The sequence below is a fragment of the Adiantum capillus-veneris genome, chromosome 10 (genome assembly GCF_014529385.1).
Source record: "Adiantum capillus-veneris isolate H3 chromosome 10, ASM1452938v2, whole genome shotgun sequence".
Taxonomy (NCBI): Eukaryota; Viridiplantae; Streptophyta; class Polypodiopsida; order Polypodiales; family Pteridaceae; genus Adiantum; species Adiantum capillus-veneris.
In genome coordinates, this window is record NC_140940.1 from 27,789,702 (window position 1) to 27,813,985 (window position 24,284).

The 24,284-nt window shown below is 42.4% G+C and overlaps 1 pseudogene across 1 annotated transcript in view; it reads right to left on the minus strand.

The window, feature by feature from the left end:
- Positions 1 to 1,115: 1,115 nt before the first annotated feature.
- The window catches only part of LOC147448603 (uncharacterized), a 315,839-nt pseudogene continuing 292,670 nt past the window's right edge, over positions 1,116 to 24,284 (minus strand). The window contains exons 3-5 of the transcript XR_015189392.1: positions 1,622 to 1,815; positions 1,423 to 1,524; positions 1,116 to 1,321 (exon numbers count right to left, since the gene is read on the minus strand). The product of XR_015189392.1 is annotated as an uncharacterized LOC147448603 (transcript). The remainder of the gene's footprint in view (positions 1,322 to 1,422; positions 1,525 to 1,621; positions 1,816 to 24,284) is intronic.

Consider the following 24,284-nt stretch of genomic DNA (forward strand, 5'->3'; position numbering starts at 1 on the left):
CTCTCATTTGGTCCAGTGATCAGCAAATCATCGACATAAAGAACCACAATGAGAAGTACATCACCCTCACGCTTTACAGAGAACGTGCTCTCTGTTGGACTGTTACAAAAGCCTCGTTTGACCAAATGAGTGTCAGCTTTCTCATACCAAGCACGAGGAGATTGCTTCAACCCATACAAAGCCTTCTTACATCTGCACACTTTGTTCTGTTGTCCTTTTATGACAAAACCGTGAGGCTCTGTTACATCAACTTTCTCAAATATGTCACCATTCAAGAAAGCAGGAACAATGTCTGATTGATGTACATCCCAACCAAAATGAGCTGCCAATGCACATAGAAAATGCACAGTAGTCATACAACAAGTGCGAGCAAAGGCCTCTTCATAATCTATGCCTTTTTGTTGTGCATAACCCTTTGCAACAAGTCGAGCCTTATGGCGATCGATCTCACCATCCGGCTTGCGTTTCAACTTGTAAACCCACTTCGTACCAATGGCCTTTTTACCAGGAGGCAAATCACATAAAGTCCATGTGTCATTTTCTATAAGTACATCATATTCTGATTGCATGGCAGCCATCCAATTTTCTGAATTCTGTGCTTCATCAAAAGACAGAGGCTCCTCAACATCATGTAAGCTAGACACAGCCAAACACTACAAGAGGTTGTGTGCTCTTGTGACGCTGTTAGCGACGGAAATACACTGGGTTTTTATAACCCCCGGTGTTGCTAAAACCGTCGCTAATAGCGTCGCTATATGCGACGCTATAGGCGTCGCTATATAGAGACGCTCATAGCGACGGTCATAGCGACGGTTATAGAGACGTTTACACAGAAGTCTATAGCGACGCTTATAGCGACGCTCCAGAGCCATAAATAGCGACGATTATAGCAACGCCCGAGAGAAAAAAAATTTGATGGCAGGGCATTGAATGCCCTGCCACCCATCAACCATATTGTACTTGATTCACTTTTTAAAAAAAGTGCAAGGGTAGATAATAGACCCAAAATAGTCACCCACAAGACGCATTGTTTGCAAAATTGACAAACGTAAAATTGACAATTGTACACATCATAAGCAAAATGAATTGATTGGCAAATGTAATAATGACAATTGTACAACATCATAGGCATAAAGAATTGATTGGCAAAAGGAACTGCGGTGACAAATGTAATAATATACATGGTTCAAAAAGACGTATAAAATCCGTCTCATGATACATAAGCTATGAGAAACCCTAAACTAATGCTATCTAGCTACGGCTAAACTGACGTCGTCTAGTCAGACGTCTCATCGCGTCCAAGCGGCGTATCTGTCGGATTCTGCAAAAAAAGACAATAAGACAGTTTTCAGTAAATATAAACATATAACGACATTTATAAAACAATACAAAAAATAAAAAAGAGTAAACCCTAATACTAACCATGCCGCCGCGAGAACTGAGAATGTCCATCAGGGCGTTTAAGCCCTTCCTGCCTGCGTACTCGCGCTCGTACGGTGTGGGATCACGTCCTGTCATCGACCACTGTCAAAACATACAAAGATTTCATTATGTTAGAACTAAAAAACTCATAAACCCTAAACTATCGAACATGCATAAAGAGCAATGTGAAAAGACTTACAAAATCGGCCTCAAATGATGCCCATCCACCGCTCCCCAAGTGGTGCGAGCTCCCTGCCTCTACTCGCGCTCTGGCTGCATCCTTTTGTTGCTTCCACTTGTCGGGATTCTCGCGCGCTACTTTCTTCGCATTCTTCCAATCTTCTTTGGCCAGCCAATCTGGCCTATTCCACCCATTCTTGATTGCTTTTTGCACTTCGGATCAACGCTTGTGTTTGCAGTATTCGCGCATTCGAATCTTCATCAGGTCTTCATTGAAGCGCTGATCCCGTGTTGGAACGGGAAACTCATCATGAAGTATGTTGATGACTCTGTTTTTTAAATCACTTGGTACTTCACTCCATTTGTTTAGTATGTAGTGTCTAAACAGCTGAGAGCAAAGACCACGCATGCGCGAGATCACCTTCTTGCCGTCATCATCCATGATGATGCCGCCGCTGAAGTCGACGGAGTAAGGCAAGCCCTCTGGTTGGTAACGCGTGAACCTGGGTGTCCCGGCAGGGGTCTCTAGCGGCGTGTCGATGGGGGTACGGACGTCAGGTGTCTCCACCGGCGTCTGGGCCCTGAAGCGAGGAGTGTCGAGTGGGGTGGCTCCTGGCGGAGTAGGTAGAGGTGTGTAGCTGCTAGGAACAGTCAGCCGCGCAAAACCTGGCGTAGATGGCGATGTTGTGGCTGGTGTGGGGGCGGGCAAAGAAGGGGAGGGTAAAGAGCCTCGTCGAACACGAGGCGGTGTGGAGGCATCGACGGCGGAATCCCCACAACAACCGCCACCGCCACCACTAGAGCGCCGGTGTCTAGACGAGTGTGAAGATCGTCTCGTCAACGCCGAAGCTTCGGAGCGCGCCGAATGCTCCGAAAGAGAGGGAGATGCGGATGGAGTAGGAACGCGCGATGATGCGCCAGAGCGATGACGCTCCACGTACCACTGTCTCTGCTGCGGTGACAAAGAAGAAAGAAACTCCTCATCATCCATACCTGCATTAAACACACGAATATTTAAACTTAATATTGAATGAATAGAGTAGACAATGACGCAAAGACCATTAAATACAATGACGTAATGACGCATATAAATACAATGACGCAATGAATTGAGTGATAGAAGAGGCAAGTCGAAAACTCAGAATTTTCAATCAAAAGATGTGAGCGCGAGTAGAAAAGAGCGTTATACACCATGAAAGGTACTTAGAGAGCCAGAGCTTTTACAACACGGAGCAAAATTGTTCAAATACAATATTTGTGGCTTTAAGAGATCTCTCTCTCATCCTCGCATAACTCAGCATAACTTCCTATATCTATATAGAGCTCTCCGTTTAAACACATATCCTCTGTTTCATTTTGTAGCTCCTCTGCATGCACCCCATATAGAGTAGTAGCATCTTGATGCTTGTCTGGCACCATCGCAGCGGCTTCTGATTGAGCATCTTCTCTGATCTCCTCCATTGATGCCGTTGTGATTGGCACATGGTAGCCTTCATACGTCCTTGCACTACGAGGGGCTACCTCTATGATGTACCACTAGTTTAATGTAGACTTTGTAGGATGATATATTACCTGCCAGACCCACATAACTTACATGAGAGCTTTCAAGCACATAACTTGTAAAAGAGGGATGTTAACTATTTACATACTTACTTGTTCACAATGCTCGGGTAGTACGAAAGTGTCTCTTAGGTCAGTCCATTTCTTAGTAGAATCCACCTCAAGAAAACCACACTCTCCTCTACGCACAGTAGCGTTGCGACCCTCCATGATTATCTTGAACCATTGCACGTCGAACAAGTCGACAAAAAATCCTCTGTAATCGATCCTCAAAATCTCTTGTAGCGTGCCGAAGTAAGTGAGTTCCGCCACCACAGGATCTGCATCAGAGGAACGTCGTCGACTAGACTGTTCAAATTTTGCCATGATTCCACAATCTTGAGTAAAACGCTTTTTGTCGATCCGTTCCACCCTAAAATGTCGACCTTTACACCATGCTGCTATGTATGACTTATACTACAACGAACAAAGATTATGAGTGGCCGTTCAAACATTTAGAAATAAAGTCACTAGCTAGTTGTACATTGCAAACTTACCTTGGTCGCGCAACCCCGAGAGTACTCCCACTCTTCCTCAGTCACTTCGTCACCGCATTGTTGTGCGCTTTTCAATTGGTTGTGCAACCATCTTAAGCTCATGAATGTTGGTAGGCTCTCCAGACCCGTCGGATAGTCCATCGGTGGTCGTCTTCCCCGTCTCCACTCGATTCGTGCCCTCTGTCGCTCTTGCTTTGCATCCTCATATTGTGAAATCCACTTTTGCATCACTGGATTGTGAAGCATGCAAAATCGGTTGATTTTAGCCTCTAGATCTTCCGTCATCTTCTTCTCAACACCGAGATTGTACATGACAATCCCAGATATGCTGTATCTTAGATACTTGATGCGAGGAAGCAGAGGAAAATGTCGCAAAACCTTTTGTGGAATTTTTGTCCCGTGGAGATCTACTCGATATCTTTCGGAATCACATTTTGGACACTTCTCCATGTCTATGTATTCCCCTCTGAAAAGAATGCAGTCATTAGGACAAGCGTGGATAGAATTGTAATCCATCCCCAAGTTTCGCAAAATCTTTCTTGCTTCATCTCGGGAATCTGGCATCACATTGTCAGCTGGTAGTATGTGCTCTTTAAGCAATCTACACAACATAAAAATACGATACAGTCGTGTAAAAATCTATCAGATCATTATACATTTAGAGTTTTATTAAAGTAAACTAATTGTAATAGATAACCTGAAAAGCGCTGTGACGCTAGTGTCACTCCATCCAAACTTTGCCTACATGTTGAGAAGAACCAGGAGTGCTTTCAATCTAGACATACGTGCTCCATTATACAATGGCGTATCGGCTTCACTTTTCATATCATCATAGATAAGCCTTTCTGAATCCATGATCGTCTCGATCATTTCATCAAACATTGCCTCGTTGGGAATGTGCTCTGCATGATCATCCCCCGAGCTGTCAGAGGCTACATCTTGTGGCCTCACATATGCTGCTTGACCAAAGCGCCTGCGAACACGTCTATTGGGTTGCAAGATTGCTGCTTGTTGGCTAGCATCAGAGTCCGACGAGTTATAATTGGCAACAACTCGATCTATAATAGATGGATCGAACTCGTCAAATTCGCGAACATGCTGCAAAGAAACACGTCTTTTCCGTCGCACAGCATGGTTGCATTGATTACAAGGATATAAGACCCTCGTTGAGAGATAGGTGTTTCGGTTGGACGGTCCCACATCCTCGTCACCACTCATAATGAGGATAAAAATCTTATAACCTGGACAACAAATTTAATATTCTATTGGCATTCTTCGTCTTATCTCTCTCTCTCTCTCTCTCTCTCTCTCTCTCTCTCTCTCTCTCTCTCTCTCTCTCTACCTCACATTCTCTAGTCATGTCCAATCCCCGCACACCTCGGTCTAGAGGTGCACGGAGATCAGAACCACCGGGTTATAATCTCGTCTTTATTGGTCAATACCTATATTTGTGGGTACAAGAAATCTACAGACCCACGTCTACATGATACTGCATGTAGTGGACAAAACCCCTTTGCCTCTTCTCTAGCTGTAGCACTTCACAGTATCTTAACATCCTTTCACAGTAGATCTTTTCACTGTTCGTCTAACTCTAAACCCTAAACCGTAAGTAATTCTTGCGTGGACTCGATCTAACGTAAATAAGCGTAAATCTAAATAAACGTAAATCTAACTAAAAATAAACCTAAATCTAATTTAACGTAAGTCTACATCTAACCTAATCTTTAACGTCTTTTGGGATAGTTTCCTACGACGTTAAAACTCTCTTCTTTGTGTGTGTGTGTGTGTGTGTGTGTGTGTGTGTGTGTGTGTGTGTGTGTGGGTGGGTAAACCTAAATAAACCTAAGTCTAATCTAATATAACATAAATCTAAATCCAACGTAAATTATGTTATATTAAAAACAAAGAACTAAACTAACAGGGATTATAAGAACCTTAAAACTGATTTAACACATAATTTTTCACATAACTCGGCAAGAGTTGGCATTCTCATCACTAAAGATGTGAGAGTTAACTTCCGGCGGTGACGCTGCCTCATCTCCATCCACATCTGACGACAGCAATTGGCCCTTTGGACCGTTCTTGCTCTTGTTACTAACTTTGAAGTTGCTGTTGAATGACTAGAGGTTGTCTAGATGGTCATTGTCGGGGATGTAGTGACTCTTGCCGCCCTGAAGATCCACCTTCTTCCCTATCTTCTGAAGACATTTCACCAGTACTTTTGGATCGACGGAGCCCACCATGAGTGAAGGCAGCAATACCCTATATTCCATTGGGGGCTTTCTTCACCCGCTTCATGCAGGCATCACAGTCTATGGAGACCTAAATCTAATCTAATATAACGTAAATCTAAATCTAGCGTAAATAAACGTAAATCTAACTAAAAATAAACCTAAATCTAATATAATTTAACTTAAATAAACCTAAATCTAATTTAACGTAAGTCTACATCTAACCTAATCTTTAACGTCTTTTAGGATAGTTTCCTACGACGTTATAACTCTCTTCTTCTTGTGTGTGTGCGCGTGTGTGGATGTGTGTGCCAATAAAAAGAGATAAATGGTATAGCCTTTCTATCACCCATGCCAAGTATGATAGATTGGTTATGCCATTTCCCTTTTGAATAATAGGTCTTGAGTTCAACTCCTCGTCAGCTAGATCTTTAGGTCTTTTAATTTTAATTAGTTTCCTACGACGTTAAATTAGTTTCTCTCTCTTTCTCTCTCAATGTGTGTGCATTTTTTTGTTTATGCATGTTTTCTCTCTCTTTTCCTCTCTCAATGTGTGCGTTTTTTGTTTATGCATGTTCTCTCTCTCTTTTCTCCTCTCAATGTGTGTGTTTTTTTTTTATACATGCTCTCTCTCTCTCTTTTCCTCTCTCAATGTGTGTGTGCATTCTTTGTTTATGTATGTGTGTGTGCGTTTTTGTTTATGTTTGTACTCTTTCTCTCTCTCTCTCTCTCTCTCTCTCTCTCTCTCTCTCTCTCAAAAACACTATGTGTGTGTGTGTGTGTGTGTGTGTGTGTGTGTGTGAGAGAGAGAGAGGGAGAGAGAAAGAGGGGAAGGGAACATGAGAGTGAGGAGAGGGAAGGAGCATACCTGGCTCTCCTTCCTCTCCTCGTGTGTGTGTGTGTGTGTGTGTGTGTGTGTGTGTGTGTGTGTGTGTGTGTGTGTGTGTGGAGAAGAGAGAGAGAGAGAGAGAGAGGGAGAGAGAGGGACAGAGAGAGGGGGAGAGAGAGAGAGAGAGAGAGAGTGTGTGTGTGTGTGTGTGTGTGTGTGGAGAAGAAAGAGAGAGAGAGAGAGGGAGAGCGTTACCTGCTCTTTGCTTGAGGGCGCCGAAAAACTCAGATCTGAGATCTGAGTTTTTGGGCGCTCTCTGTTATTCTTTTTAGCCCAGCCGGCGTCGCTATGAGCGTCGCAAATTTACAAGTAAATTTGCGACGCTCATAGCGACGCCGGGACTTTTTTTTTGAGCGTCGCTGTGTGAGCGTCGCTAATATGAATAGCCTCTTGTAGTGAAAGCATAACAATCTGATGCATAAGATGCATAGCGAGAGCCTGAACGAGTACGACTAGACAAAGGTGCAACCAATTTACTGTCACGCAAAGTGTGCACCATCCATTTTGGCATACCTCTAGCCTACTCATTTTCAGCCCTTTCCTCATCAAGTACATCATGTACATCTACATCAGTAATAGACTGATCTGTAACATTTTTAGAAACCCCATAGGCTGTACATTTGCCTCATTGGAACTTACATTCGTATTTCCACCACTGAAAAGAGGCAACAAAGTGTCATAAATGTCCTGTGAGCTTACATTATTGTCTCTAGTACATGACAGCTAGGGTTGAACAGAATCTTCCACAAACACTACATCCTGTGAAACCAGAATACGTTTTGTTTGCGGATGATACAACCTGTAACCTTTGCTTTCAGCACTATAACCAACAAAAATACATTTGACAGCCTTATCATCCAATTTTCTGCGCTGTGTTTGTGGCACCAAAGCATATGCCAAACAACCAAAAACACGCATGTGCTCAATAGAAGGCTTTCTATCATGCAATGCTTCATATGGAGTAATATAGTGCAAAGCTTTCGTAGGACACATGTTAAGTACATAAGTGGCACACATGATGGCCTCAAGCCAAAAAGTATGCGGCAAAGCTTGACTTTTGACCATACATCGTGCCATTTCTGTCAGTGACCTGTTTTTCCTCTCATCAACACCATTTTGCTGAGGTGTATAAGGCATTGTACATTGGTGTTTTATCCCACGACTAGCCATAAATGCATTAAATTCATGAGACATATGCTCCCCCCCTCGATCGGAACGGAGGGTGCCCATAGTACATTTCGAGACATTTTCAGTCATAGCTAGAAATTGTTTGAAGCACATAAAAACTTCGGACTTCTCTTTAAGCGGAAATACCCATGCATGCCTGGAGTAACCATCAATGAAAGTCAGGAAGTAAAGGTAATTGCCCAAGGACGGAGTTTGCATGGGCCCACAAACATCACTATGCACAAGCTGCAACCTACATGTGGCCCGAACTAAACCATCCTTTAGAAACGTAGAATGTTGCATCTTACCCAAAATACAGCCTTCACAAACATGTTTGACAGGTGCTTCAAGAGGCGGGAGAGAAGCAACCATATCAGACTTCTGCAAACGCAGCAAACTGGCAGAATTCAGATGACCAAAACGTGCATGCCAAAGTTTTGCATCTGAAATAGACCTTGAATCTGCAACAGCATTTGCAAAATATTGTCCACACTTGTCATACAAAGTGAGCTTATACAACCCACAACACAAAAGGCCAGATGTAACAATTTCATCACCAAAACTGAGATCATGAATTGTACATCTGTCATCCACAAATTTGACTACAAGTCCAAGTCTAGCAAGTGCAGATACAGACAAGAGATTCTTCTTGATCCCAGGTATATAAAGTGCATCAACAAGTGTGAAAGAACTGCCATTTGCAGCAGTAAGCACAATCTTTCCAACTCCCTGAACCGGATCAGAGGCATTGTTGGCACAAGTGACTAAATTACTATGAGAGACAGACTCGAGAGAGGTGAACAATTCACGATGTGAGGTAATGTGCTTTGTAGCACCACTGTCGAAATACCACGCATGTGAATTTGTAGCAACTGACAAGCATGCATCTTGGACAGCAGGATTGTAAGTGCACTCTGCGCTAAAAGCCCATTCTGCGTCAGCATCAGCATCACAGTCTCCTTTTACAGAAGACTCAACAATGGCTGCATTTGTAGTGGAGCCAGCATTTGCAGTGGAACCACCCTCTTTCATCTTAGCCTCTTTGACCTTCAACTTAGGACACGACTTGATCAAGTGATCATTAGCTTTACAATAATGGCAACGCATTTTCTTTTTGCCCTTATCACCAGAGTTTCCAGACGAATTGCTACCAGCAGAAGCATTAGGAACATAATTTTTGTCACTCGTAGCAGAACCATAAGAAGTGGCTGCATTGCTATTACCACCCTTTCTTTGAGAAGCAATAAAAGCCTGTTCAACTGCACGCTGCCTAGTCCTGTTTTTTCTAGAAAGTGACTTTTGCAATAGCAATGTGCATATTGCATTAAACTTGACATCTTCAGGATTTCCTTGGGTCATCAGTCTCCAAGTACTAGCAAAAGTCTGGTAGGAATCTGGTAAGGCATCAAGAACAGACTGCACAAGGGAACTGTTTGAAATGACTTCACCTGCAGAAATAAGTTGCTCATTGATATCCTTGACACCAGAAAGGAAAGTTTCCATATCATCTTCCTCATGCATAATCTTCGACTCCGGCTCTTTACGCAGCAAAGCAATTTTAGCCTCATTGCGACTTGCATAAAGACCAGCCAATATATCCCAAGCCTGTTTTGCAGATTTTGTTGAACGGATGTGAGGAACAATGGTGCACTTCAGAGACAACGCAATCAATGCATGAGCCTGCGCATCCTTTACATCCCAACGAGGTTGTTCTGTCGTAGGCAAAACAAATCTAATAGCAGCAATCCTTGCAGCAAGAAGTGCAACATCCTCAACATTGCCTACATCCTCAGAACCAGGACGTACATCAATGCCCCGCACAATATTCCTGATGCCCTTCGACACAAGAACGTGTTGCATCATATAAGCCCACACAGGGTAATTATCCCCATCCAACTTGTCCTCAGCAGCAAACATCTTGAACACATCTGTGTTGTTGTTGTCAGCCATGGTAAATGCTGATCTGATGTGAAAATTGCCCGAAAATAGGAGAAATGAAGCGGGAACAACACGTGCTATATAGCACAAACCGTAGAAGACTATAAGGCACCTGTTATGCAGAAAACGGCACGGACAGAATTTCTACACAAAATGATGAAATTGTCTGTGCAGACCTGTTTGTAGTGGAAACGGAGACCAAAATGAGCCCGAATCAAAAATTTGAGCAGACTGAGCTCTACGAGCAATCCCAAAATATTTGTTGACCTGTGAATGCTCGCCAAAGCTCACTGAAATCGGAGAAAGTGAGCAGGCATGTACTGGAGCTGCTGGCGACTGAGCCCAAGAGGACGCAACCTGCTCTTATACCAATTGTCGGAATTAGGGTTGCAGAGAAACGCACACAGCTTGCAGAAGACGAAGGGAGCTCAAGGCACACAATAGAGAGTGTGTTACTTAGTATGCAATGGAAGGATAGATAGCCCTAGAGCGATGGGCGTATATACAATGCTAGGGGGGAAAAACCTCCTAAAGAGGGAAAAAATGTCCCGGCGGTCCTAGTGTGTTCACACACATCACTACCACATGTATGTGGTAACATTTTGAGCAAGTTAAGACCAATACAAGCTTGAATCTGCAGTTTTCTGACTTTTTCTCTTTGCAAGCCCAAATTACCTCCAAATCCTATGAAATTTTGGCTAGGGACTTCTTTTATTCTCTAGGACACTGAGGTATACTCAAATGTCTGTTTTGATCCAGATCTGGCCTATGAGACATTATATGCATATAAAGTCTTTTGGCTCAGAATGACATCTTAAAACATCATTTCTAACCCTCCTATGTGGTCAAAAGTGAAATTTGACTTTCAGATCTTGGCATGAGACATTATACATGTATAATGTCTATGTGCTCAGATTTTGACAAATTCTGGTATATGAGCTTGTCTTGGGGTGCTTAACACCCTGGTAAGCTCAGATCTCAATTTCGATCTCTAAAAGTTCTCTTTAGACATCATATGTCTATAATGACTAACTAATTAATTTGAAGTGAATTTCACTCCAGAGATTCCTCTCTATACTAGTAACTCACAGCAAGTTTCAAAACCGAATTTTGATACTTTTTGTGCAAATTATGGCCAATACACACATTCACTTGCCTAGATGCGTCTTATGGTCTTTGGAAGCTCAAAAATGCTTCAAATTTGATGAAATTCGGCGTATAAGCTTCCTAAATGTTGTAGATCACAAGGGTGCACTCAAATGTAACTTTTGACCTCAGATCTGGCCTCAAAGACATCATACGCGTATGATATCTTTTGCTCATATTTCAGTTCTATTTCTACCAGAGGTGCCCTCAGTGTGTGGAACAAGAAAATGTGCTCACATCAATTTTGGATGTCAAAAGTGCACAAAATCATCAATTTTACAAGGAAATCCCTTGAAAGAGTAAAATCCCCTTAACTCTCAATCTATATGTCCAAATGATACGGGATTTGGTGGGTGTGCTCAACACAACAGAAGTTCAATTGCATGGTCATCATTACCTCGTTTAGGAGGTAGCTCACAAGGGATATCGTCAATAAAGACATCTTGAAACCCCTTGAGAAAATTGGATAACTCTAATTCCTTTTGGTTGCTTTTATTTTCTTTTGCTAAAGCATTAGGTTCATTTTGAGAATCTTTAACAAAAATCATGTACATGGAAATAGAGCTCTTTGTTCACTTGTTGAAAGCTGGTGCATGTACAATGGGAATAGTGTTACCCATTTCCTTAGCATCTATATACATGTCTTTTTCCCTAAACTTAAAGGAGATTCTCCTTTCAGGGAATTTAACATTGACAGCCAGGCGATCAAACCATGGTGCCCCTAGGATTACATCCTCATGCTTGAGAGCAGCGATAAAAAAGTCCTCTTTGTCCACATAGCTTTGGACGTGAACCCTCAATTTCCCAATTAAGGGAGTGACTGAAGCTTCTTGCCCCTTGAAAGCACTGTCTGCGCGGGTAGGACATCTCCCATCTCGTAGGCTTGTATGCCTAGCTTGGTGTCCAACTCTATAGATATAAAATTGTGAGTAGAACCAGGGTGAAAGAGAATAAAAGCATCATGTTGTCTTACCTTTCCCCAAGCATGGCATAGAGGAGATCCTTTGTGGTGATTTTGGTGAGTCTCCTCCTCTTGGATTTCAACCAAGGTAGCTCTAGGAGGATCTTGGCAGTTGTTCTTTTGGGGACAAGCGCTATACGTATGCTCTTGTTCGTCGCACTTGAAACACCAGTTATCCTTGCGATAACGCTCAAGCTCTTCAGGAGAGAGTTTGCTTTTACCTTTGTAAACTCCCTTCTCTTTAGCTTTGTTCGAGTTGCCCTTAGGAGACTTTTGGAAATTGTCCTTCCCCTTAGGCTCGTTGGAACCCTTGTTTTTCGTGGGCTTATTATTTCTTTTAGCCCCCGTTTGGAAATTGATTCGAGAGGCCACCATAGTATGGTGTATTACCGCCGATATGGTACGTGGCCTTTGGGAGTTGACATACTCCGCCAGTTCTTCGGTTAAGCCCACACAAAATTGTTGCTTTTTCTCTATAAAATCCAACTTTTTGAAGACAGTGGCTTTGAGTTGTAGGTCCCAAAACTTGTCTACATATTTGTGGATGGATTCATAGGGAGAGAGCTTTAAGCTTCGCCATTCGGTGAGTACTTTGTCTTTGGCATCGGTGGCCAAAAACTGCTTCATAATGGAAGCTCTTAAAGCTTTCCATGTTTGCGGAGCTTCACCGTTGGCTCGTAGGCTAGACCACCATTGCCTGGCGGACTTTTGAAAGTGCATAGCTACATGGTGTAGCTTAGAGGACTCCGTGAAGCCCTCATCTCCAAATGCCGCATCAAATTGTTGGATAAAGGCCAAGACTTTGTCTGTAGCACCAAAGGTGCCATCATAGGTAAGGAAAGAGATGCTCTTCCCTCCCTCTTTGAACTTCTTCAGCTTGGATGACCTCTTCCATGCAGCATAGGATTTCCTATGGCCTCTCCTTTTTTATGGTTCAAAGGTTGCACCATCACTTTCTTCATAAGGTGAAGAATTTGAAGAAGGTGGAGAAGAGGGTGATCTCTTTCTCGCCTTTTTCTTGTCTTGATCTTCGTTGTCTTCACCATCACTTTCATAAGAGGAAAAGGATGAAGAAGATGGAGAAGAGGGTGTCCTCTTTCTCGCCTTTTTCTTCTCTTGCTTTTTATCATCCCTCTTTGAATTATGGTGTGGAGAAGGGTGCGATGTTCTTCTCCGCTTTGGTGGTGATGGAGAGCGTTTAGCCCGCCGTCTTCGTGGAGCCATCTCCGTCGAGGTGGCGGGAGACTCACTTCTTTCTCGTTCCTTCGGTGAAGGCTCTTGAGTTCTCCTTTGGGAAGGATATGCATCATCAAGAAGTAAATTCTTGAGCCCTTCATATTGATTCTCTTCTTCTTCCCGAATCGGAGAGAGACCTCTTTTGGAAGTCTCACCAGGAGGCTTCCTAGGTGCTCTCTCGTCATGTGAGCTTGGAGAATCCCATGAGCACAGAGCTGCCGTTCCACTTCACTTTGGAGAGATGGATTGCACATGGCTTGTTGAAGCCTAGAAACAAGATAGTTAACAAGCATCGGAGCATCATTAGTAGCTTGCTCATTAGCAAAATCAAAGTTATCAACATTAATTTCACTCTCTTTACTATTGTCAGCCATTCTAACAACTTTTAGGTGTAAACTTTTTAGGTGTACTTTGGCACTTCAAGCCCTAGTTTCTACTCCTCTTTACCCCTTTAGAAAAAGCACTCAAGGTACTATACCCGTGGCTCAAATACCATTAATTGCAAGGAATAGAAGAGAGGGTCGTTCAACACCAAAACAGCACCAGCTCCTGTCAAGCTTCTAATAGCTCAATAGTGGTTAAGCCGTAGGCAAGCCCATTAGGACTCCACTATTAAGACCATAGCTCTCGACGGTGATGCCCCATTAAGTGCACGAAGGCAAGCGCACTGCAAGGCTGAAAAATCCCTATTCTACTTACTCACAGGCAATTAATAATACCAACCATTTATAGCTAGCTTGAGGACCTCCCTTCTTGAGCAAGAAAAGAGAAACCTTGTGCTCTGATAGCAATGTAACATAAACCATTTATAGCTATCTTGAGGACCTCCCTTATTGAGCAAGAAAAGAGAAACCTTGTGCTCTGATACCAATGTAACATTTAACGGCCTAAAAACTTGTGTGTAGCGAAAATTAGCATGAACATAGTGGGCATTTCATTAGAATAGATTCCTAATGAGAATTACAAGAGTGCTTGGGTGGAGAGAGAAACAAAAAGCATAACACCTAGTTAGATAGCATGAACAATACTTTCAAAAGACAGAGAAACTAAGCTATTGACAACACTTGAGAACCGGATTTTCATGGAGACGGTCCCCCCTCCAAAAGGCTTTGTATTATGGTTTCTCCCATCAAGAGATACATTGTACAATACAATTCTTTGTGTTCCTTCAAGACTAGCTAATGCAATGAAGATGAAAGCTTCATGCACTAAGCAAAACACTTATCAAACACAACATCAATTCTCCCCGGTCTCAGACCCAAGACCTCACACACCTTCAAAGATGGTGAGAGTAGATTGGGAGGAAGTAGGAGTATTCTTACGAGAAAGATGTACATCTCCTCACATAATCACTCATATTAGCATATATTAGCTTAGTAATTAGCATGGCAGAGGAAATGAGCATGCATTGAAGCTTGGCTCTTGGTTGGATTTGCATCACAAATCCAAGAGTTGTTGGTGTAGGCCTCCCTTCTCACAAGCTTGAAGTAGGTGGTAAGCTTTGCATTAAAGCTTGAGAAGCAGAGAGAGTCTTCTTTACTTCACACATGAGATTGTGTGAGTGTGTGTGTGATAATGCCTTGCAAAAATCAGCCCCCTCTCTCTCTTGGTCGACCTCCCTTGCTATTTTCTCATGCTACCCTCTCATTGGTCCTCCCTAGGGCTAGCCAATGACAATTAAGCAGCAATATCCTTCTGACATGTGTCCCCCTTTCCCCTTTTGTGAGAGCTTTAGGTAATTTAGTAATTCAACTAAACCCTCATTGGACCCCTTTGCCTCCTGGCCAATAGGAATCAGGCAAGCCATTGGGCTACTGAATGCTCATTGGACCCCCTGGGAGACTGTCCAATAGTCTTCTAGAGGACTTAATTCTCATTGGTTCTTTTATTAAGTGTTTTTAAATTAATTAAACTAGATTTACTCTAGCTTAATTCTCATTGGTCCACCTCCAAGGCCATCCAATAGGAATTGGGTACACCTTGTGGGCATCTGGGCTAGGGAGCAGACATGTGTCCCTCATTCCCTTTGTGTAAAGGAAGCTTGTTTGTGTGTGTGTGACTTTCTCTTTCATCCCCTACAATCAAGGCTCGCCCCCTCCTATGTAGGGATTTGTAAAGACTTTTGGGACACACACAAAGCATCCAATTCCCCCCATGGTTGACCTTTGGACACAACCTTTGAATTTTGGAACCTTAGCATTTTGGAAGTCTTAATGCGCTAAACCTTAGGGTCTTTTTAGCCCATTGTTGCACATGGCTCTTTTGCAGATGGCCCCCCCTTTGGATTCCTATTTTCCCTCCTTTGGATCCCTACTGTGGTCGGTCTGCTAGCTTAACCAATATTCTAGCTTTTTCTCCCCTGGCACTTCCCCATATTAAATGATCAGTTTAACATGAGAAAATCATTTATGAGAATTAGATATTGATTATTATGACAACCTTAGGCAAGCTAGGGCTGACCTTGAGGTGGTAATCCTACCCAAGCATGAGGTGCTTGTCGACTTGCTAGCTAAAGTGCTTAAAGTGTTTGTGGGAACCTTGCTCAAGCTTGAGGTGATTCTCATGCTTAAATGACTAAGGTTCTTGAAGTGTTCAATTCAAAGATAAACTCTCAAGAGGCATAAATGGTTTCCATGCTTAATTGACTAAGTGTTTGAAGTGTTCAATTCAAACGAAATGACTTAAGAAGCATAAAAGACACATGTCAAAATCCTCCACATGTGGCCCTCATGATATGCTTGAATCCTATTGGATAGGCTTTAAAGGGGTCCAATGAGAATTTTGATGCATAAAAATAAAGTTCTTTCTGTCAAAGAGAAAAAAGAGTACACATGTCCAAATGATATAATTAAATAATATGAGAGAGAGAGAGAGAGAGAAGTGGACCAAGCTTGAGAGGAGGGGGTATACTCTCCCTCTCTCTCTCTCTCTCTCTCTCTCTCTCTCTCTCTCTCTCTCTCTCTCTCTATGTGAAGTGCAAATTGCAAGACCTCCATCTCCTTCTCCAAGCTTGTTGAGAAGTGGAGAGCCTACACCAACACTCTTGGCTATGGAATGCAAATCCAACCAAGAGCCATGCTTCAATGCTTAATCTTGCCATCTTCTTCATCTTCATTACTATGCTATTATGATATGCTAAGCAAGAAGAGTGATGATAAGTGAGGGACTAATTCTTTCTCCTATGGATGATTCTTCTTCCTCTTCCCGACCCTCATTCCCCAATAGCTCTCTCCACCTTCGAAGGTGTTTGAGGACTTGGTACTAAGGCTTGGGATAGTTAAGGCTTTGTTATGCTCGTGATGCATGAAGCTTTCCATCTTCATAGCATCACCAAGGTCACAAGGAGCACAAAGATTGTATTGTACCAAGTCTCTCTTGATGGGAGAATCTATAATACAAACATCTTTTGGAGGGGGGACCGCGGCTCCAAGTAAATCCAGTCCTCAACTATTGTCATGTTCTCTAATCCTCTCTCTATTGCAAAAGTATTGTTCATGCCAAGTTAATTAAGTACTATGTTTATGTTGCTACCATCAATTAAGTTCACCCTCTATGTTCTCAAAGTGATCTCACATAAATGCTTACCCTAATTCTCTTAATTCCGCTACTCAAAGTTCATAGGCCATTTTCATTACAGTTAGTACAATGTGCACCCATTAAATTGTATTTGATATGTTGTTTTTTATTGTCCAGTGCTAAAATGACGCCATATCAAAAGAAAATTATTATGCGTGCCATTCAAAAAGAATGTATTTTGGTAATATCATTATGTGCAGATGGTCGCATACAGCAGATTAGGAAAAGCGACATCTTCATTAAAGACCTCACTAGCACTATATGGGAGAACACAAAGTGTAGGCTCCGGGGTGAAGACCAATATGAGTTGCTGATTCCAACAGGGATTCAAGAATTTGACCCCCACGACAAGGTTAGGACAGTGTTGGGCAATATGAAAGTCTGTTGCAGAGACTTGAAGGAAGATAACCCTCCCACCTGCGACATGGCAAAATTAGAGCTTTGGGACAAATTATGGGAGGAACATAAGGTCAAGATGAATCGGGTGAAAGCTCAGGACCAATCTTCCTTACCCAAGAGATTGAAGGTATCCCAACATGCACAAGCGGCTGTGGTGGCCTATCAGATGCCCACGGTACTGGCACAATCATGCGCACAGCATTGAATGCCAAGTGTGCTCATCTGATTCGCATTCCCCACGAGGCCTTAGTGGTTGGAGCATGCTCTTTTGGTGTGTGCACATTATACACCATTAAAGGTATCTCTTTCTTTCCAGAGCACATTACATATGTGGAAAAATGCTACAAGGGAGGGAGTGAGGCAAAATTTAACAACTTTCAGACAGAGCAAGGGATGCAAACACTTCACCCCTCCATTGTAAGATGCATTGGCTTTACCACTAAAGCTCCCTGGATCACAATCTTTCCATACTACAATGGGGTACCTTGGGTGTCATGATGTGTCGCTTGCCATTCACCCACAGAGCATTCAGACGCCACATGCACAGACTACAACACGGTTGGAGGTCATTGCCACCAACAAATCAGCGTGCTTACTAGAGATAGAGACTGCACTGATAAAAGTAGTGCTTGAGCAGATGTCAGTACTCTGTCACGCTTTAATTGATGGCGTTGCGGCTACTCACTTGGCTGGTATAGTGCACATCAACCTGTATTAAGTAATCTTACACTACTTAATGGCCTCTTACCTAGTGAGAAAGGGACGCCCACTTAGACCTCCAAGTTTCCTTCTTTTTTGACCCGGTTTTGAAAAAACCCCCAAAATTTAAAATCTTAAAAAATATTCAAAATTTTAAATCTTATCTTCTTAAAATCCCCTAAGCCTATTTTATGGTCAAAAAAAACATTTTTTGACCTCCAAAAGTCAAAACGTGCACCAAAAAACCTTAAAATTTGAAATTTTTCAAAAACTTTTAAGCATCATTTTGTATTCTCCAAAGAACCCCCAAAACTATCCCATACCTGAAAAGTGATTTTCTCTCTCTAGAACCCATTTTCCAAGCCCTCCTTGGTTGCAACCACCACACTCACCCTCTACTCCAACTCTTTATCTTTATTGTCACCTCCATTGCAGCAACAAGGAAGCTTCTCTCTCTTTCCCTTCCACCTCCCATTGGAGCACCAAGCAAGGGTCATTCACCTTCTCCTATCTCCATTGCGGCACCAACCATGCTCCTCCCCCACCTCCCATTGACACACCAAGCAAACTCATTTCCTTTCTCCCACCTGCATTGTAGCAACAAGCAAGGTCCTCCTCCTCCTCCTAATTCCCATTACTCACCCATGGCAAACTTTACTCCACAAAGACGGCCAAAGGATGAGGTCATTGGACTTGCATGCCACAACACAAGAGGTATATATGGTGAGTGGGTGTCGCAAGAATGCACCAAAGGTGCTTGGGTATACATGTAGCCATCTACTATTGGCCCTCACCCTGTTTGAAACCATGTAAACTTGAATTATCATTGGAAAGGAAAGCTCCTTGGCTTCAAGAATCGCAATGACAAGGGGACCATAGCCATTGTGAAACATGTATTTCCACTGTCAAGCATGCAATTGCAACAACCTACTTGATTCCCAGCACATTGTAAGTACATGTTTTGAAAATACAAAGCTAGGTTTGAAGTCACAGTGGAATGTTTTTATGGCTTCATAATTATGTTTTGGATTGATTTTGCAGTCATATTTCCATCTACATTGGTGGAGGAGTAGCCACTTCATAGCCTCTCCGGCACATTCAATGCTATGCATGCGGATATTGGAGCAATAATTTTTGCACACCTTTGCCCATGCGAATTGGTTCAAAGAATAATTTTCTTCTATTCCACACTCCTATATTGTACCTACTACTACGCAAGGTTATGGGAAGCTTGAATCCATCAAGGTATCTTCCTTATTAAGTATGGAGTGGCCACAACCAGATTTATGGTCTATATCATCTTTCACACAAAAGATGGTATTAGATGTCCAAAACTCCTTGAAATATTCTAAAGCTTCAAGGTCATTGTTCATTGCTTGAGTTATTGTTGAATGTTTGTAGATTGGAAAGAGAATGGAAGACAAAATGAAGATTGGGGTACGGATGGAACTATGATATCGTTGTTATAGCTTTGTAACTCTTACATTTTTGAAAAAAAACCCTCTGTAACCAATTTGCTTAGCTTTGGCAAATTTTGAAATTTGAATATAATTTTATTTCAAAAATAGCGGACTTGTGTGCAATTTGTTTCAGTATCATTTTTATGTATTATTTAAGTCTATGAGTCACAATGAGACGAAAGTCCATTTTTATAGTGTGATTTGACTGTCCCATTTAAAAAAGGCATTTTATTGAGCTATTTTTGAAAAAAGTGTCTTATTTCAAAAGGACCACCATTATAAAAGGGGGGGCTTGATAATTCATTCTCACTTTTCTCTTTCGCAACCCTTGAGCTCTTCCATGTTCTATCGACACTTTGAACCATATTTGAATGCATCCACAATCTTTGCTTTTATGCCCACATCCACCCCTTTGTCATGCTTCACCCTCTTCCTTGAGGACACCAACTACAAGGGAAAGTTGAAACTTCACACCTTTCTCACTCATCTCCCCGACCTTGATGCCATAGTTGTCCTCCACATGGATGCATTTGCAGAGATTTCAACATTGATGGAGGAGCACATCATCAAATATCCGTAACTATCCCCCCACATATGTGCCTTCCAATCTCCTATGCTACATCCACAAGGAGATTTCCCATTCTCTAAGCGGTTGAGACACTTCGAAGAAATTGTTGTCGATGTAGACAATTTTTGGGACGAGCAAGCACCCTAGGGGTGCTAGTGCTGAAGAAGCACAAATTGGGGGTGGAATACCTTTCTTGCTTGGCTACTTTCATCTTATTTGTCAGTGGAGGAACCCAATTTGGAGGAGGTGCGATTCCCGCACCTTTAGGTTGGCTCCATCATCAAGGATGCCAAGCAGCAGTAGGGTGTCCCCAGGAACCCTTTGGCAAAAGGATAGGCAGTTCATCTTGAATTCCCTAGGGGGTTTGTGGAAGTATTTGAAAAACTCATCATTGTGGCTAGCACTAGTGTCACTCTAGAGGATGCCAACACACGAGGCAATCCTAGAAGTAGAGATCAGCCACTTATTGTTAGTGGTAGTGGATGAGGAGGAGTTTCTTTTTTTGCATGGCTTGAAGAAGCATTCAGCCTACGCATGGATGAGTACATGAGTGTGTTATGCACTAATGTCCAAATTATCCTAGACTATGCTACATGCCCTTGAAAACAAGCTCCTGCCACTCGGTGACTCTATCACTGACACTATTGCACTTGTGTGTGTAGAGGTTCTAGCATCAGAGCATTTCCACATGGCATAGATATATTTCCAAGCCATGTAAGCCAAGGTTGTGGCTGCAAGGATGCCTATTCTAGTGCAACCCCCCTCTCTGATGAGCCAAAGTTCGTGGATGCAATGAAGTCATGCATCAACTTGGATGCGAAGGGAAATAGAGAGGAGGAGGACAAGGAACAAGAGGCAAATTCTATCATGCTTTCAAAGTTATTTGTTCTCACCTTAATTATCTTTTTCTTACCCTTGATTGGTTTATGATAATAGGATGTTATAGAGGCTAGAGATTGATGAGTTTTCAACGCGGACCGATGGCAAGTGGACAACCTTCGGACCACAATCCTATTACATAGGAAACCTTCCCCCTAGCTATGTTGCCATTGTACACAATGAGCACTCCCCAAGGTCATTTCATGACATGGTCTTTGAAAGCACTGAGCAAATTTTTGTTGTTAAGCACCATTGCCTAAACTGCTCATCTTCTATTCCTAGTGCGTAGGTCCCTTGTATGCACTACATTTGGCACTGGCTTCCATGGCAAGGTGCTTGCCCATATAGAGATACACGCCTGTGTTGGCTCAATTGACCATAAGGCGATAGTGCACTCCGTCTTGGCTGGGGAGCTGTAAGGTGTGAGCTTTACCCTAGAGTACTAGAGTATGAGTCAAGGAGGAAAAAGGTTGAATTATCCCAGTGGTGCAAGGTTGTAGAGCTACATTCCAAGTTTGTGTTACATCTCTCTTGTTTATGGGGAGCTTGTGATGGCTTAGCAACTACTCAAGATTGTGTTTTTGAGTCCAAGTCAATTAATCTTGGGACCTAATTTTCTTGAGTGATAATCTAGCTTACACACACTCACTTGTGTGCACGATGTTTCTCTTTCATCCACCCTAGCTAGCACGACACCATTCCCATCAAGTGGTATTAGAGCTCTAGGTTATGCTAGCTAGGTTTGTCATTATGCATTAGTGTGCTAATGATAAGCATCTTCATTAAATTGATTAGCATTTCTTAATTATCCTTACGGCATTTTCATAACTAGTTGCATCTCTCAGTAATTAAGCCCTAATCTAACTATGTGTGGGCATGTCCTTGGCACACCCAAGAGGCCACTACCCTCCATGGCTAGGTAGGCTTGATTAGGGAGAGGAGTAGCACCCATTATCGCATTTTAGTCATTTTTTATATCAATTTTCTAGTAGATTGCATCATCAATTACTTTCTCTGATTTCACAATCACCATGCATTGCTCACCTCATCTTGAAGTGCTTCTCACTAGCTTTCCATAGAGCCTTCTAGCTCTGCAGTCTGAGCTCGGAAACCCCTCCAATCTCCATCTCCAATTTTTACCTTTTTTTTTTTTTGGGGGGGGGGGGGGGGTATTATTGTGTAAGCCCATTGTAAAGGTCGGAATAACATAATTTGTTTTGGAGACCTTTATGTGAAAATACATGAGCTTTGTTGGCCAACAACGTTTGGAAAGGCTATTTCTGCCTCTACGATGTCATGGGGTCAATATCCCGATTTTGGCAAACGAAGCAACTCAGGCGGACTCCAAACGACCAAATTCAACTCCGAACTATGGGTGTGTCCATTAGTTGCCAGTCCCGCACCACAACTTCTTTGCCTACACCCAGACATCAAAAGGAGATTGCAAATCACCCTATTAATGATTTTGGGTCCATAGGCGGCTTGTCTTGCATTGTTGCACACCGTCGGGGATACCCTCGTGGCTCTTGTCTTTAGCCCCCACTTCCCATGGGCCTATTGCCACCAGAAGCCCAACCAGGGATGACTTCCCACTGTCGTGTTGCACTGAGACAAACCCCTAAGAGATCTCATTCCCATCGAGCTCCAACAAAGCACTTTAAAAGAGCTTCAAAGCCATTCAAAGCAGAAACCCAAGTCTTCATCAACCTTCAAGAGGGTTTCTCCAAGAAGAAATTTCAAAACCTCAAAGACTATTGTGAAGAAGGGCTTCAACTTAGTGAAGAAGAGCTTCACAAAGTTCAAAGGAACTCTCTCTCTCTCTCTCTCTCTCTCTCTCTCTCTCTCTCTCTCTCTCTCTCTCTCTCTCTCTCTCTCTCTTGCAATTAAACTCTAAATTTTTTGCAACCAAGTACCATTTGCAATGTATATCATAATCTACATTCACGAGATGAATCTTTAACCATGCTTGTGTAAAGAGGTAGACACTGGCTAGGAGAGTCTCCTAAGCTAAGACCCCTCTATTAATGCAATGGAAGAGAAGGAGCTTAGGAAATTTAACGGGGAGGGCTTTCACACTTGGCAAACCAAGTTGAAATTCTACTTAATGAAAAAGCACTTATGGGGAGTAGTCAAGCCAACGATCGTTGATCCGTCATCCATTGATGGATCATACATACAAACATGAGCTATGAGCACACAAAATCAAGCGAAGGACAAGTAGGTATTTGGAATCATAATCACTACACTACATGACATTTATGTACACTTTACTAATGATTGTGAAACCTCATCAGCTATATGGGAAGCACTAGAAAAAAACTTTGGAGCTAGGAAAAAGAAGAGCAAAGTGAGCTTAAAGAAGGATCTATATAAATTAAAAATGGAACATAACAAAGATATTGCAAGCTTTGTCAATCACCATAAAAGCATGACCACACAACTAGATTATGTAAATAGTGCAGTACCAGAGGAGGACAAAATTGCAGTTCTTTAACAGCCTTACCACCTAGTTTTGACCAGATCATGACCGTCATTGAGGAGAAGGATCCAACACTAGATTTCCAAGATGTAATCAACTCTTTAATGTCTGAGGAGAAGAAGCAAGGGAGGATTGCTACTTTAGGGGGAGGAGCTTTTTCAATTAGCTCTAGTAAAAAAGCTTGTTTCAAGTGTGGCAAAGAAGGTCACATAGCAAAGGACTGTCTAGCATCAAAAACTTGCAGCATTTGTGGGAAGAAGGGCCACCTTCCTTCCAAGGGTTTCAAAATAGACAAAGGCAGCAGCAGTAGAAATCCAAGGCCCAAAGTCTATCTGGCGGAAGAAGACAAAGATGAAGAAGACAAAGATGAAGAAGACAAAGAAGAAGGCAGTAGTAGCCTTCTAGCCTACGACATCATTCTCTAGATTTTGTTTTGGCCTTTCCCATTCAGTTGTATTTGTGTGGAGATAGCTTGGTCTTAGTTTTATACATCTATTTGAGGGGAGGTGTTGAGTATCTCTTGGATTAGAGATAGTTTGTCTCCTGGATTGGGGATGGTCTCCTAGAGATGTTCTTTTTGCTCTTGGATTGGAGCGTACCGGAGATGTCAGTTTCTTCCTAGTCCAAACCTCCAGGGGAGGATTGTAAGTTGTGAGTTTTGTCCTAGAGTACTAGAGTATGAGTCAAGGAGGGAAAAGGTGGAATCATCCCACATGTAGTGATGCAAGGCTATAAAGCTACTTTAAGATCATTTCATGAATAAACAAAACCATTCCAAGTTTGCATTACATCTCTCTTGTTTATGGTGAGCTTGTGATGGCTTAGAAACTACTCAAGATCGTGTTGATGAGTCCAAGTTAATTCATCTTGCAACTTAATTCGCTTAATAAGTGATAATCTAGTCTACACACACTCACTTGTGTGCACGATGTTTCTCTTTCGTCCACCCTAGCTGGCA